Source organism: Engystomops pustulosus, chromosome 6 (genome assembly GCF_040894005.1).
Source record: "Engystomops pustulosus chromosome 6, aEngPut4.maternal, whole genome shotgun sequence".
NCBI lineage: Eukaryota > Metazoa > Chordata > Amphibia > Anura > Leptodactylidae > Engystomops > Engystomops pustulosus.
Window position 1 is genome coordinate 6,260,923 of NC_092416.1, and position 13,918 is coordinate 6,274,840.

The following is a 13,918-nucleotide window of genomic DNA, read 5'->3' on the forward strand; positions in this document are numbered from 1 at the left end:
GTTACTGGGGGCTTCATGACTAATAGCTATCAGCTACTGGGGGCTTCATGACTAATAGCTATCAGTTACTGGGGGCTTCATGACTAATAGCTATCAGTTACTGGGGGCTTCATGACTAATAGCTATCAGTTACTGGGGGCTTCATGACTAATAGCTATCAGCTACTGGGGGCTTCATGACTAATAGATATCAGCTACTGGGGGCTTCATGACTAATAGCTATCAGTTACTAGGGGCTTCATGACTAATAGCTATCAGTTACTGGGGGCTTCATGACTAATAGCTATCAGTTACTGGGGGCTTCATGACTAATAGCTATCAGTTACTGGGGGCTTCATGACTAATAGCTATCAGCTACTGGGGGCTTCATGACTAATAGCTATCAGTTACTGGGGGCTTCATGACTAATAGCTATCAGTTACTGGGGGCTTCATGACTAATAGCTATCAGTTACTGGGGGCTTCATGACTAATAGCTATCAGCTACTGGGGGCTTCATGACTAATAGCTATCAGTTACTGGGGGCTTCATGACTAATAGTTATCAGTTACTGGGGGCTTCATGACTAAAAGCTATCAGTTACTGGGGGCTTCATGACTAATAGCTATCAGTTACTGGGGGCTTCATGACTAATAGCTATCAGTTACTGGGGGCTTCATGACTAATAGCTATCAGTTACTGGGGGGCTTCATGACTAATAGCTATCAGTTACAGGGGGCTTCATGACAAATGGCTATCAGTTACTGGGGGCTTCATGACTAATAGCTATCAGCTACTGGGGGCTTCATGACTAATAGCTATCAGTTACTGGGGGCTTCATGACTAATAGCTATCAGTTACTGGGGGCTTCATGACTAATAGCTATCAGTTACTGGGGGCTTCATGACTAATAGCTATCAGTTACTGGGGGCTTCATGACTAATAGCTATCAGCTACTGGGGGCTTCATGACTAATAGCTATCAGTTACTGGGGGCTTCATGACTAATAGCTATCAGTTACAGGGGGCTTCATGACAAATGGCTATCAGTTACTGGGGGCTTCATGACTAATAGCTATCAGCTACTGGGGGCTTCATGACTAATAGCTATCAGTTACTGGGGGCTTCATGACTAATAGCTATCAGTTACTGGGGGCTTCATGACTAATAGCTATCAGCTACTGGGGGCTTCATGACTAATAGCTATCAGTTACTAGGGGCTTCATGACTAATAGCTATCAGCTACTGGGGGCTTCATGACTAATAGCTATCAGTTACTGGGGGCTTCATGACTAATAGCTATCAGCTACTGGGGGCTTCATGACTAATAGCTATCAGTTACTGGGGGCTTCATGACTAATAGCTATCAGTTACTGGGGGCTTCATGACTAATAGCTATCAGCTACTGGGGGCTTCATGACTAATAGCTATCAGTTACTGGGGGCTTCATGACTAATAGCTATCAGTTACTGGGGGCTTCATGACTAATAGCTATCAGTTACTGGGGGCTTCATGACTAATAGCTATCAGCTACTGGGGGCTTCATGACTAATAGATATCAGCTACTGGGGGCTTCATGACTAATAGCTATCAGTTACTAGGGGCTTCATGACTAATAGCTATCAGTTACTGGGGGCTTCATGACTAATAGCTATCAGTTACTGGGGGCTTCATGACTAATAGCTATCAGTTACTGGGGGCTTCATGACTAATAGCTATCAGCTACTGGGGGCTTCATGACTAATAGCTATCAGTTACTGGGGGCTTCATGACTAATAGCTATCAGTTACTGGGGGCTTCATGACTAATAGCTATCAGTTACTGGGGGCTTCATGACTAATAGCTATCAGCTACTGGGGGCTTCATGACTAATAGCTATCAGTTACTGGGGGCTTCATGACTAATAGTTATCAGTTACTGGGGGCTTCATGACTAAAAGCTATCAGTTACTGGGGGCTTCATGACTAATAGCTATCAGTTACTGGGGGCTTCATGACTAATAGCTATCAGTTACTGGGGGCTTCATGACTAATAGCTATCAGCTACTGGGGGCTTCATGACTAATAGCTATCAGTTACTGGGGGCTTCATGACTAATAGCTATCAGTTACTGGGGGCTTCATGACTAATAGCTATCAGTTACAGGGGGCTTCATGACAAATGGCTATCAGTTACTGGGGGCTTCATGACTAATAGCTATCAGCTACTGGGGGCTTCATGACTAATAGCTATCAGTTACTGGGGGCTTCATGACTAATAGCTATCAGTTACTGGGGGCTTCATGACTAATAGCTATCAGCTACTGGGGGCTTCATGACTAATAGCTATCAGTTACTGGGGGCTTCATGACTAATAGCTATCAGTTACTGGGGGCTTCATGACTAATAGCTATCAGTTACTGGGGGCTTCATGACTAATAGCTATCAGTTACTGGGGGCTTCATGACTAATAGCTATCAGTTACTAGGGGCTTCATGACTAATAGCTATCAGTTACTGGGGGCTTCATGACTAATAGCTATCAGTACTGGGGGCTTCATGACTAATATCTATCAGTTACTGGGGGCTTCATGACTAATAGTTATCAGTTACTGGGGGCTTCATGACTAATAGCTATCAGTTACTGGGGGGCTTCATGACTAATAGCTATCAGCTACTGGGGGCTTCATGACTAATAGCTATCAGCTACTGGGGGCTTCATGACTAATAGCTATCAGTTACTGGGGGCTTCATGACTAATAGCTATCAGCTACTGGGGGCTTCATGACTAATAGCTATCAGTTACTGGGGGCTTCATGACTAATAGCTATCAGTTACTGGGGGCTTCATGACTAATAGCTATCAGTTACTGGGGGCTTCATGACTAATAGCTATCAGCTACTGGGGGCTTCATGACTAATAGCTATCAGTTACTGGGGGCTTCATGACTAATAGTTATCAGTTACTGGGGGCTTCATGACTAAAAGCTATCAGTTACTGGGGGCTTCATGACTAATAGCTATCAGTTACTGGGGGCTTCATGACTAATAGCTATCAGCTACTGGGGGCTTCATGACTAATAGCTATCAGTTACTGGGGGCTTCATGACTAATAGCTATCAGTTACTGGGGGCTTCATGACTAATAGCTATCAGTTACTGGGGGCTTCATGACTAATAGCTATCAGTTACAGGGGGCTTCATGACAAATGGCTATCAGTTACTGGGGGCTTCATGACTAATAGCTATCAGTTACTGGGGGCTTCATGACTAATAGTTATCAGTTACTGGGGGCTTCATGACTAAAAGCTATCAGTTACTGGGGGCTTCATGACTAATAGCTATCAGTTACTGGGGGCTTCATGACTAATAGCTATCAGTTACTGGGGGCTTCATGACTAATAGCTATCAGCTACTGGGGGCTTCATGACTAATAGCTATCAGTTACTGGGGGCTTCATGACTAATAGCTATCAGTTACTGGGGGCTTCATGACTAATAGCTATCAGCTACTGGGGGCTTCATGACTAATAGCTATCAGTTACTGGGGGCATCATGACTAATAGCTATCAGTTACTGGGGGCTTCATGACTAATAGCTATCAGTTACTGGGGGCTTCATGACTAATAGCTATCAGTTACTGGGGGCTTCATGACTAATAGCTATCAGTTACTGGGGGCTTCATGACTAATAGCTATCAGCTACTGGGGGCTTCATGACTAATAGCTATCAGCTACTGGGGGCTTCATGACTAATAGCTATCAGTTACTGGGGGCTTCATGACTAATAGCTATCAGTACTGGGGGCTTCATGACTAATATCTATCAGTTACTGGGGGCTTCATGACTAATAGTTATCAGTTACTGGGGGCTTCATGACTAATAGCTATCAGTTACTGGGGGGCTTCATGACTAATAGCTATCAGTTACTGGGGGCTTCATGACTAATAGCTATCAGCTACTGGGGGCTTCATGACTAATAGCTATCAGCTACTGGGGGCTTCATGACTAATAGCTATCAGCTACTGGGGGCTTCATGACTAATAGCTATCAGTTACTGGGGGCTTCATGACTAATAGCTATCAGCTACTGGGGGCTTCATGACTAATAGCTATCAGTTACTGGGGGCTTCATGACTAATAGCTATCAGCTACTGGGGGCTTCATGACTAATAGCTATCAGCTACTGGGGGGCATCATGACTAATAGCTATCAGTTACTGGGGGCTTCATGACTAATATCTATCAGTTACTGGGGGCTTCATGACTAATAGTTATCAGTTACTGGGGGCTTCATGACTAATAGCTATCAGTTACTGCGGGCTTTATGACTAATAGCTATCAGCTACTGGGGGCTTCATGACTAATAGCTATCAGCTACTGGGGGCTTCATGACTAATAGCTATCAGCTACTGGGGGCTTCATGACTAATAGCTATCAGCTACTGGGGGCTTCATGACTAATAGCTATCAGCTACTGGAGGCTTCATGACTAATAGCTATCAGTTACTGGAGGCTTCATGACTAATAGCTATCAGTTACTGGGGGCTTCATGACTAATAGCTATCAGTTACTGGGGGCTTCATGACTAATAGCTATCAGTTACTGGGGGCTTCATGACTAATAGCTATCAGCTACTGGGGGCTTCATGACTAATAGCTATCAGTTACTGGGGGCTTCATGACTAATAGCTATCAGCTACTGGGGGCTTCATGACTAATAGCTATCAGTTACTGGGGGCTTCATGACTAATAGCTATCAGTTACTAGGGGCTTCATGACTAATAGCTATCAATTACTGGGGGCTTCAGGACTAATAGCTATCAACTACTGGGGGCTTCATGACTAATAGCTATCAGCTACTGGGGGCTTCATGACTAATAGCTATCAGTTACTGGGGGCTTCATGACTAATAGCTATCAGTTACTGGGGGCTTCATGACTAATAGCTATCAGCTACTGGGGGCTTCATGACTAATAGCTATCAGCTACTGGGGGCTTCATGGCTAATAGCTATCAGTTACTAGGGGCTTCATGACTAATAGCTATCAGCTACTGGGGGCTTCATGGCTAATAGCTATCAGTTACTGGGGGCTTCATGACTAATAGCTATCAGTTACTGGGGGCTTCATGACTAATAGCTATCAGTTACTGGGGGCTTCATGACTAATAGCTATCAGTTACTGGGGGCTTCATGACTAATAGCTATCAGTTACTGGGGGCTTCATGACTAATAGCTATCAGCTACTGGGGGCTTCATGACTAATAGCTATCAGTTACTAGGGGCTTCATGACTAATAGCTATCAGTTACTAGGGGCTTCATGACTAATAGCTATCAGCTACTGGGGGCTTCATGACTAATAGCTATCAGTTACTGGGGGCTTCATGACTAATAGCTATCAGTTACTGGGGGCTTCATGACTAATAGCTATCAGTTACTGGGGGCTTCATGACTAATAGCTATCAACTACTGGGGGCTTCATGACTAATAGCTATCAGTTACTGGGGGCTTCATGACTAATAGCTATCAGTTACTGGGGGCTTCATGACTAATAGCTATCAGTTACTGGGGGCTTCATGACTAATAGCTATCAGTTACTGGGGGCTTCATGACTAATAGCTATCAGTTACTGGGGGCTTCATGACTAATAGCTATCAGCTACTGGGGGCTTCATGACTAATAGCTATCAGTTACTAGGGGCTTCATGACTAATAGCTATCAATTACTGGGGGCTTCATGACTAATAGCTATCAACTACTGGGGGCTTCATGACTAATAGCTATCAGCTACTGGGGGCTTCATGACTAATAGCTATCAGCTACTGGGGGCTTCATGACTAATAGCTATCAGTACTGGGGGGCTTCATGACTAATAGCTATCAGTTACTGGGGGCTTCATGACTAATAGCTATCAGTTACTGGGGGCTTCATGACTAATAGCTATCAGTTACTGGGGGCTTCATGACTAATAGCTATCAGCTACAGGGGGCTTCATGACTAATAGCTATCAGCTACTGGGGGCTTCATGACTAATAGCTATCAGCTACTGGGGGCTTCATGACTAATAGCTATCAGTTACTGGGGGCTTCATGACTAATAGCTATCAGCTACTGGGGGCTTCATGACTAATAGCTATCAGTTACTGGGGGCTTCATGACTAATAGCTATCAGCTACTGGGGGCTTCATGACTAACAGCTATCAGCTACTGGGGGCTTCATGACTAATAGCTATCAGCTACTGGGGGCTTCATGACTAATAGCTATCAGTTACTGGGGGCTTCATGACTAATAGCTATCAGTTACTGGGGGCTTCGTGACTAATAGCTATCAGCTACTGGGGGCTTCAAGACTAATAGCTATCAGCTACTGGGGGCATCATGACTAATAGCTTTCAGTTACTGGGGGGCTTCATGACTAATAGCTATCAGTTACTGGGGGCTTCATGACTAATAGCTATCAGTTACTGGGGGCTTCGTGACTAATAGCTATCAGTTACTGGGGGCTTCCTGACTAATAGCTATCAGCTACTGGGGGCTTCATGACCAATAGCTATCAGTTACTGGGGGCTTCATGACTAATAGCTATCAGCTACTGGGGGCTTCATGACTAATAGCTATCAGCTACTGGGGGCATCATGACTAATAGCTATCAGTTACTGGGGGCTTCATGACTAATAGCTATCAGTTACTGGGGGCTTCATGACTAATAGCTATCAGCTACTGGGGGCATCATGACTAATAGCTATCAGCTACTGGGGGCTTCATGACTAATAGCTATCAGTTACTGGGGGCTTCATGACTAATAGCTATCAGTTACTAGGGGCTTCATGACTAATAGCTATCAGTTACTGGGGGCTTCATGACTAATAGCTATCAGTTACTGGGGGCTTCATGACTAATAGCTATCAGCTACTGGGGGCTTCATGACTAATAGCTATCAGTTACTGGGGGCTTCATGACTAATAGTTATCAGTTACTGGGGGCTTCATGACTAAAAGCTATCAGTTACTGGGGGCTTCATGACTAATAGCTATCAGTTACTGGGGGCTTCATGACTAATAGCTATCAGTTACTGGGGGCTTCCTGACTAATAGCTATCAGCTACTGGGGGCTTCATGACCAATAGCTATCAGTTACTGGGGGCTTCATGACTAATAGCTATCAGTTACTGGGGGCTTCATGACTAATAGCTATCAGTTACTGGGGGCTTCATGACTAATAGCTATCAGTTACTGGGGGCTTCATGACTAATAGCTATCAGTTACTGGGGGCTTCATGACTAATAGCTATCAGTTACTAGGGGCTTCATGACTAATAGCTATCAGTTACTGGGGGCTTCATGACTAATAGCTATCAGTTACTAGGGGCTTCATGACTAATAGCTATCAGTTACTGGGGGCTTCATGACTAATAGCTATCAGTTACTGGGGGCTTCATGACTAATAGCTATCAGTTACTGGGGGCTTCATGACTAATAGCTATCAGTTACTGGGGGCTTCATGACTAATAGCTATCAGTTACTGGGGGCTTCATGACTAATAGCTATCAGTTACTAGGGGCTTCATGACTAATAGCTATCAGTTACTGGGGGCTTCATGACTAATAGCTATCAGTTACTGGGGGCTTCACGACTAATAGCTATCAGTTACTGGGGGGCTTCATGACTAATAGCTATCAGTTACTGGGGGCTTCATGACTAATAGCTATCAGTTACTGGGGGCTTCATGACTAATAGCTATCAGTTACTGGGGGCTTCATGACTAATAGCTATCAGCTACTGGGGGCTTCATGACTAATAGTTATCAGTTACTGGGGGCTTCATGACTAATAGCTATCAGTTACTGGGGGCTTCATGACTAATAGCTATCAGTTACTGGGGGCTTCACGACTAATAGCTATCAGTTACTGGGGGCTTCATGACTAATAGCTATCAGTTACTGGGGGCTTCATGACTAATAGCTATCAGTTACTGGGGGCTTCATGACTAATAGCTATCAGCTACTGGGGGCTTCATGACTAATAGCTATCAGTTACTGGGGGCTTCATGACTAATAGCTATCAGCTACTGGGGGGCTTTATGACTAATAGCTATCAGCTACTGGGGGCTTCATGACTAATAGCTATCAGTTACTGGGGGCTTCATGACTAAGAGCTATCAGCTACTGGGGGCTTCATGACTAATAGCTATCAGTTACTGGGGGCTTCATGACTAAGAGCTATCAGCTACTGGGGGCTTCATGACTAATAGCTATCAGTTACTGGGGGCTTCATGACTAATAGCTATCAGCTACTGGGGGCTTCATGACTAATAGCTATAAGCTACTAATGCCTGAGTGAATATAGGCTACTGGGAACTGCATGGTTATTGGCTAATGAGAGTCACATGACTATTGGTTACTAGGAGCGGGGTGACTATTAGCTACTGGAGGCATCATAACTATTGGCTACTGTGGGCTTTGTGACTATTGGCCACTGAGGACTGTTTAACAATTGGTCACTGGCGGCTGTGTGACTATTGGCTGCTGAGAGTTGTATGACTATAGGCTCCTGGGATCTGCATGATTATTAGCTGAAGGGAGTTGCATTACTATTGCTTACTGGGAGCTGCCTAACTATTGGTTACTGAGGTCTGATATTAGGAGCTGTGTGACTATTTGCTAATTGGACCTTATGATTCTCTGCTAAGAGCTGCATTATTATTGGCAACTGGGGTCTAAATCATTGGGTCCTGGGGACTGTGTGGCTATTGGCTGCTTAGGGCTGTGTTACTATTGGCCACTGACAGTTGGGTGATTAATGGCTACTGGGACCATGTGACTATTGGCTAGTGGGGCTCTGTAACTTACTACCTGAGAAGGACTCCTCCCCCTGCCTGCGATAGTCAGTGATGGTCACCCAGCTCTCGGCACCTCTCTAACATGCGCATTATATTACACATAATCCTGCACTCATGCAGCCTGCTCTTCCTTACTGCGGCTGCCGGAGGACCTGGAACAGCTGGCTGCACTGGAGGGGGGGCACACCAACATGTCAGTACCAGAGGGGGTACACACCAGTATGTCAGCGCTTGGTTTACAATCCTTCATCCTGGGGGCCAATGTCCTTTAAAATAGAATTTTTTATATGTGAATTTATTTAAATCAAATATTTAGGACTTGTTAAATTTATCAAATCTGTAGAAATTATTATATCTTTAATAGTGGTATAATGAATTTTTACTCTTGGGGCACATAGGGAAGTGACCCAATGGGGCTCATTTACTAAGGGTCCGAACGTCACACTTTTGTCGGGTTTCCTGAATATTTCTGTTTTGCTGCGATTTTGGCGCACGTGATCAGATTGTGCTGCATCGGCGCTGGCTTTCACGCGGCAGAAATGCGGGGGAGTAGCCATCCTACAACCCGACTGATTTGGAAAAAGTGCGAAATTTAAAAAACGATTTGTGTTGCAAGATCAAACATTCACATGCACCAGGAAGAACAAGGTGAACTCCGGCGGACCTCGGCGCAGCAGCGACACCTGCTGGACATCGGGCGCACGACTTTAGTGAATCCCGGCAGATCCGAATCATCATCAGACAACGCGCCGTGGGATCGCGACTGGACCGGGTAAGTAAATGTGCCCCAAAGACTCTAGTACCCTCATTTACATGAAGATTTTTCAGGCTTGATTTTGGCAGAATCCAAGTGCTGACATTGTGTGATCGGCAGCAGAATGTTATAAGATAAAATCCACAAGACACAGTGGGGGTCATTTACTTACTTGGTCCTGTCGCGATCCAGTGGCGCGTCCTCAGATTCGGGACTTTCGGCGATTCACTACGGTCCGTGCGCCCGATGTCCACCAGGTGTCGCTGCTGCGCCGAGGTCCGCCAGAGTTCACCAACCTATCCCCGGTGCATGCGAGTGATAGATTTTGCGAAACAATTTGGTTTTTTAAATTCTGAGGTTTTCCCGAATCAGTCGGGTTTTCCGACGACCACGGCGGGGCGGATGCGCCGAAATCCGATCGCGTGCGCCAAAATCCCAGCGGATTTCAGTGCAAAACGGAAAAAATTCGGGATACCCGACGAAAATGCGGCCGTGGAGCCCTTAGTAAATGACCCTCAGTGGGTCTCATTTACTAAGAGCTCCCCGGCCACACTTTCGTCGGGTTTCCCGAATTTTTGTGTCTTGCGCCGAATTCCGCTGGGCTTTTGGCGCATGCGATCGGAATTTGGCGCCATTGCGCCGCTTTTGCGCGTTCAGAAATCGGGGGGCGTGTCCGTCCGACAACCCGACGGATTTGGGAAAACCGCGGAATTTAAAAAGCAAGATCAAGCACTTACATGAACCGGGAAGAAGAAGGTGAACTCCGGCAGACCTCGGCGCAGCAGCGACACCTACTGCATATCAGGCGCACGGACCTTAGTGAATCTTGGCTGAACCTGAACCCTCGTCGGACAACGCACCGTGGGATCGCCCCAGTCAGTTATAATGTAACATCTAGAAAACTACATATTATCACTTTAACCTGCAGACATTGCAGGAACAAATCTTTCCATCTCTTATTTGCTTAGATTATTGTCATTGGTTTGTTTGGGGAACAGGTTTTGCAGGTTTGGAGGCTGCGGCTCTATCGCCTCCTGTATGAGCTGAGGATTGGCTCATAGTGCAGGCATGAGAGCGATGGTCTCCTGAAGACCCCCTGCCCTGGCTGCAGTCTGTATGGTCACAACTGATGAAATATATCATATAATACCCAAAAATAAGACCCCCATAAAGTGAGACCTAGTGCAATTCTCTCAATCTTAGGAATATATATGTCCTTCCCTAAGGATAAGACCTAGCGGCTGCCATTGCTGCGGCTCCCACACTGGGGCATAAGTATTGGAAGATCATTTAGTTACTACTAGAGGCTGTGACATGGAGGAAAATTTGTTGGGTAAAGCAATTTACCGCTGAATTGAAATTGTGCTAAAAGAAGCTTCCAGGGGCCGTCCGGGGGCTGAAGCTTCAGGGAACTGCACTGAGCATCAGGGAGCTCTGGAAGGTGAGTATGTACTTTTATTTTTTTATGTGCTGGGCAAACAGGAGTTGTCTGGCTATATACCACAAGGGGCTAGCTGGCGTTATACTACAGGGGGCTGGCTGTCTCCATAACACAGGGGCCTGTCTGGCTATATACTACAGGGGGCAGGCTGGCTATATACCTTAGAGGGCTGTCTGGCTATATAGTACAGAGGGCTTGCAGGCTATATACCACAGGTGGCTGTCTGTCTATATACTACAGGGGGCTATCTGGTTATATACCACACGGGGCTGTCTGACTATATACCACAAGGGGCTGTCTGGCTATATACAAAAGGGGGCTGTCTGGCTAAATACCACAGGGGGCAGTCTGGCTATATACCACAGGGAGCTGGCTATATGCCACAGGGGCTGGATATATACCACAGGGGGCTGGCAGGCTATATACCACAAGGGGATGTCTGGCTATATACCACAAGGGTCTGTCTGGCTATATACCACAATGGGCTGTCTGGCTATATACCATTAGGAGCTGTCTGGCTCTATACCACATGGGGCTGGCTGGCTATATACCACAGGGGTCTTTCTGGCTATATACTACAGGGGGCTGGCTGGCTATATACCACAGGGGGCTGTCTTGCTATGTACTTCAGGGGGCTATCTGGCTTTTTACCACAAGGGGCTATCTGGCTATATACTGCAGGGGGCTGTCTGGCTATATACTACAGGGAGCTATCTGGCTAAATACCACAAGGGGCTGTCTGGCTCTATACCACAAGGGGCTGTCTGACTTTATACCACAAGGGGCTGTCTGGCTATATACAAAAGGGGGCTGTCTGGCTAAATACCACAGGGAGCAGTCTGGCTATATACCACAGGGAGCTGGCTATATGCCACAGGGGGTGGCTATATACCACAGAGGGCTGGCAGGCTATATACCACAAGGAATGTCTGGCTATATACCACAAGGGTCTGTCTGGCTATATATCACAATGGGCTGTCTGGCTATTTACCATAAGGAGCTGTCTGGCTATATACCGCATGGGGCTGGCTGGCTATATACCACAGGGGGCTTTCTGGCTATATACTACAGGGGGCTGTCTGGCTATGTACTTCAGGGGGCTGGCTGGCTATGTACTTCAGGGGGCTATCTGGCTTTTTACCACAAGGGGCTGTCTGGCTATATACTACAAGGGGCTGTCTGGTTATATATCACAATGGGCTGTCTGGCTAGATACCACATGGGGCTGTCTGGCTATATACCAAAGGGGTTTTCTGGCTATATACACCAGGGGCTGGCTGGCTATACACCACAGGGGGCTGGCTGGCTATATACCAAAGGGGGCTCTCTGGCCATATACCAAAGGGGACTGGCTGTATATAACACAGGGGGATGTCTGGCTATATATAACACAGGGTGCTGTCTGGCTATATACTACAGGGGGCTGTCTGGCTATATACTACAGGGAGCTTGCTGGCTATATACCACAGGGAATTATCTAGCTATATACTACAGGGGGCTGTCTGGCTACATACTAAAGGGGACATGCAGGCTATATACCACAGAGGGCTTGCTGGCTATATACTACAGGGGAGGCTGTGACCATTGCATTTCCCACTCTTGGCTTATACTTGAGTTTTCCCGGTTTTTGGTGGTAAAATTAGAAGCCTCAGCTTATACTCGAGTATATACTGTATGGATTGGTTGTGAATTTGTATTTGTATTGGAACAAGAATTTGTAACCAAGTTACTTTTGACTGATGTAACAAAATTACCAAGAATCAGGAGCAACATTTATCACAATATTACAAAAAAAAATATTTTGGGCAATTTATTTTTTTATTAGAAAATGTAGAAGACTTAAAATGATAAGAAAGTAACATTCTACATAAGAATGCCTAGAATTTGCTAAGAAAAATTACGTTAAAAAAAGCAAAACAAAACTTGAAAGAAATAGGACGACGCGGAGGAGGCGGAGCACAAAGAAAAAAAACTCTTCAAAAATCAGTTTTTCAGGAGGATATATACAGTGGTGCAGCCTTAGCATAAAGATTTCTGGACATTTTTATTGCAGCTTTTTGTACTGAATTTATATAATATTCATTAAAACATATTTACTAAAAAGGTATCACGAGACTTTTCATCGTAATCAAAGCCAACATTTTTTTATTCAATTAATTCAATTTTGATTATTTTTTAGAAAGCTACAAGCTGTTGATTAAAAAAGAAAATCTAATGGAACATTTCAATTATGTACTAAATATGTTTCAATCTTTCAGCTTAAAGGTAATAATGGCTTTTATTCTTTATCCACAGGATGGGGAAAACCTCTGATCTTGGGTGGTCCAACTACCGGTACCTACCACGATCGCCATTTGCCGCATTATATTACAGACCTAAGAGGCCACAACAACTGGTGGAGCGCGGGCACGGTGTTCAGGTTGAGCCCATGTCAACTGATGGAGCGCAGGCATGCTTTTCGGGATGAGCCCATTTAAACTGATAGAGTATAGGCACGGTTTTTGGAATGAGCCCATGTCAACTGATAGAGTGCGGGCATAGTTTTCAGGTTCAACCCATGTCAACTAATGGAGCACAAGCTCGGCTTTTCGGAAGAGCCCATGTCAACTGATGGAGCATGGGAACAGTTTACAGGCTGAGCCTATGTCAACTAATGGAGCACAGATACAGTTTAGAGGGATAAGCCCTTTTAAACCGATAAAGTGCAGGCATGGTTTTCGGAATGAGCGCATCTCAACTAATGGAGCATAGGCATGGTTTTTGGGATGAGCCCATGTCAACTGATGGCAGGTGGGCACGGTTTTCGGGATAAGCCCTTATAAACCGATAAAGTGCAGGCACAATTTTTTTGGATGAGCCCATATAGACTGTTGTAGCACAGGCATCCTTTTTGGGATGAGCTCATATCAACTGTTGTAGTGAGGGCAGGGTTTTAAGGATGAGC